We start from the raw sequence: 3854 nt of genomic DNA, 5'->3' as shown, positions 1-3854 counted from the left end.
AAAGCACCGGAGTCCTTTCCGACCGTGAGCCCGGGAAACAACGGCCGTAAACGGGGAGTAAGGCTCAACTTGGATTGGTCGATACGCTGTTTTGTCGTCGCTCTCTCTCGCACTCATTGCTCAGATGCGGCACGTCAAAGGGAACCACTCGGCTTTGACAAGCCGCCGTTTTATCCTCTATCTCTCTCGCACTCGTTGATCAGATGCGGCATTCCGCGGCTCGTCAAAGGGACACACACACACACTCGCGAAAATACAGGCTGGGCCTCGTAATTTCGTCCGCCGTGGTAGTGCCCCGCCGCCCCGGGGCAAAAGCACCGGAGTCCTTTCCGACCGTGAGCCCGGGAAACAACGGCCGTAAACGGGGAGTAAGGCTCAACTTGGATTGGTCGATACGCTGTTTTGTCGTCGCTCTCTCTCGCACTCATTGCTCAGATGCGGCACGTCAAAGGGAACCACTCGGCTTTGACAAGCCGCCGTTTTATCCTCTATCTCTCTCGCACTCGTTGATCAGATGCGGCATTCCGCGGCTCGTCAAAGGGACACACACACACTCGCGAAAATACAGGCTGGGCCTCGTAATTTCGGCCGCCGTGGTAGTGCCCCGCCGCCCCGGGGCAAAAGCACCGGAGTCCTTTCCGACCGTGAGCCCGGGAAACAACGGCCGTAAACGGGGAGTAAGGCTCAACTTGGATTGGTCGATACGCTGTTTTGTCGTCGCTCTCTCTCGCACTCATTGCTCAGATGCGGCACGTCAAAGGGAACCACTCGGCTTTGACAAGCCGCCGTTTCATCCTCTATCTCTCTCGCACTCGTTGATCAGATGCGGCATTCCGCGGCTCGTCAAAGGGACACACACACACTCGCGAAAATACAGGCTGGGCCTCGTAATTTCGGCCGCCGTGGTAGTGCCCCGCCGCCCCGGGGCAAAAGCACCGGAGTCCTTTCCGACCGTGAGCCCGGGAAACAACGGCCGTAAACGGGGAGTAAGGCTCAACTTGGATTGGTCGATACGCTGTTTTGTCGTCGCTCTCTCTCGCACTCATTGCTCAGATGCGGCACGTCAAAGGGAACCACTCGGCTTTGACAAGCCGCCGTTTTATCCTCTATCTCTCTCGCACTCGTTGATCAGATGCGGCATTCCGCGGCTCGTCAAAGGGACACACACACACTCGCGAAAATACAGGCTGGGCCTCGTAATTTCGGCCGCCGTGGTAGTGCCCCGCCGCCCCGGGGCAAAAGCACCGGAGTCCTTTCCGACCGTGAGCCCGGGAAACAACGGCCGTAAACGGGGAGTAAGGCTCAACTTGGATTGGTCGATACGCTGTTTTGTCGTCGCTCTCTCTCGCACTCATTGCTCAGATGCGGCACGTCAAAGGGAACCACTCGGCTTTGACAAGCCGCCGTTTTCATCCTCTATCTCTCTCGCACTCGTTGATCAGATGCGGCATTCCGCGGCTCGTCAAAGGGACACACACACACACTCGCGAAAATACAGGCTGGGCCTCGTAATTTCGGCCGCCGTGGTAGTGCCCCGCCGCCCCGGGGCAAAAGCACCGGAGTCCTTTCCGACCGTGAGCCCGGGAAACAACGGCCGTAAACGGGGAGTAAGGCTCAACTTGGATTGGTCGATACGCTGTTTTGTCGTCGCTCTCTCTCGCACTCATTGCTCAGATGCGGCACGTCAAAGGGAACCACTCGGCTTTGACAAGCCGCCGTTTTATCCTCTATCTCTCTCGCACTCGTTGATCAGATGCGGCATTCCGCGGCTCGTCAAAGGGACACACACACACTCGCGAAAATACAGGCTGGGCCTCGTAATTTCGGCCGCCGTGGTAGTGCCCCGCCGCCCCGGGGCAAAAGCACCGGAGTCCTTTCCGACCGTGAGCCCGGGAAACAACGGCCGTAAACGGGGAGTAAGGCTCAACTTGGATTGGTCGATACGCTGTTTTGTCGTCGCTCTCTCTCGCACTCATTGCTCAGATGCGGCACGTCAAAGGGAACCACTCGGCTTTGACAAGCCGCCGTTTTATCCTCTATCTCTCTCGCACTCGTTGATCAGATGCGGCATTCCGCGGCTCGTCAAAGGGACACACACACACTCGCGAAAATACAGGCTGGGCCTCGTAATTTCGTCCGCCGTGGTAGTGCCCCGCCGCCCCGGGGCAAAAGCACCGGAGTCCTTTCCGACCGTGAGCCCGGGAAACAACGGCCGTAAACGGGGAGTAAGGCTCAACTTGGATTGGTCGATACGCTGTTTTGTCGTCGCTCTCTCTCGCACTCATTGCTCAGATGCGGCACGTCAAAGGGAACCACTCGGCTTTGACAAGCCGCCGTTTTATCCTCTATCTCTCTCGCACTCGTTGATCAGATGCGGCATTCCGCGGCTCGTCAAAGGGACACACACACACTCGCGAAAATACAGGCTGGGCCTCGTAATTTCGGCCGCCGTGGTAGTGCCCCGCCGCCCCGGGGCAAAAGCACCGGAGTCCTTTCCGACCGTGAGCCCGGGAAACAACGGCCGTAAACGGGGAGTAAGGCTCAACTTGGATTGGTCGATACGCTGTTTTGTCGTCGCTCTCTCTCGCACTCATTGCTCAGATGCGGCACGTCAAAGGGAACCACTCGGCTTTGACAAGCCGCCGTTTTATCCTCTATCTCTCTCGCACTCGTTGATCAGATGCGGCATTCCGCGGCTCGTCAAAGGGACACACACACACTCGCGAAAATACAGGCTGGGCCTCGTAATTTCGGCCGCCGTGGTAGTGCCCCGCCGCCCCGGGGCAAAAGCACCGGAGTCCTTTCCGACCGTGAGCCCGGGAAACAACGGCCGTAAACGGGGAGTAAGGCTCAACTTGGATTGGTCGATACGCTGTTTTGTCGTCGCTCTCTCTCGCACTCATTGCTCAGATGCGGCACGTCAAAGGGAACCACTCGGCTTTGACAAGCCGCCGTTTTATCCTCTATCTCTCTCGCACTCGTTGATCAGATGCGGCATTCCGCGGCTCGTCAAAGGGACACACACACACTCGCGAAAATACAGGCTGGGCCTCGTAATTTCGGCCGCCGTGGTAGTGCCCCGCCGCCCCGGGGCAAAAGCACCGGAGTCCTTTCCGACCGTGAGCCCGGGAAACAACGGCCGTAAACGGGGAGTAAGGCTCAACTTGGATTGGTCGATACGCTGTTTTGTCGTCGCTCTCTCTCGCACTCATTGCTCAGATGCGGCACGTCAAAGGGAACCACTCGGCTTTGACAAGCCGCCGTTTTATCCTCTATCTCTCTCGCACTCGTTGATCAGATGCGGCATTCCGCGGCTCGTCAAAGGGACACACACACACTCGCGAAAATACAGGCTGGGCCTCGTAATTTCGGCCGCCGTGGTAGTGCCCCGCCGCCCCGGGGCAAAAGCACCGGAGTCCTTTCCGACCGTGAGCCCGGGAAACAACGGCCGTAAACGGGGAGTAAGGCTCAACTTGGATTGGTCGATACGCTGTTTTGTCGTCGCTCTCTCTCGCACTCATTGCTCAGATGCGGCACGTCAAAGGGAACCACTCGGCTTTGACAAGCCGCCGTTTTATCCTCTATCTCTCTCGCACTCGTTGATCAGATGCGGCATTCCGCGGCTCGTCAAAGGGACACACACACACTCGCGAAAATACAGGCTGGGCCTCGTAATTTCGGCCGCCGTGGTAGTGCCCCGCCGCCCCGGGGCAAAAGCACCGGAGTCCTTTCCGACCGTGAGCCCGGGAAACAACGGCCGTAAACGGGGAGTAAGGCTCAACTTGGATTGGTCGATACGCTGTTTTGTCGTCGCTCTCTCTCGCACTCATTGCTCAGATGCGGCACGTCAAAGG

The sequence above is a fragment of the Bemisia tabaci genome, chromosome 1 (assembly GCF_918797505.1).
Source record: "Bemisia tabaci chromosome 1, PGI_BMITA_v3".
Taxonomy (NCBI): domain Eukaryota; kingdom Metazoa; phylum Arthropoda; class Insecta; order Hemiptera; family Aleyrodidae; genus Bemisia; species Bemisia tabaci.
This window is presented reverse-complemented; position numbering follows the sequence as displayed.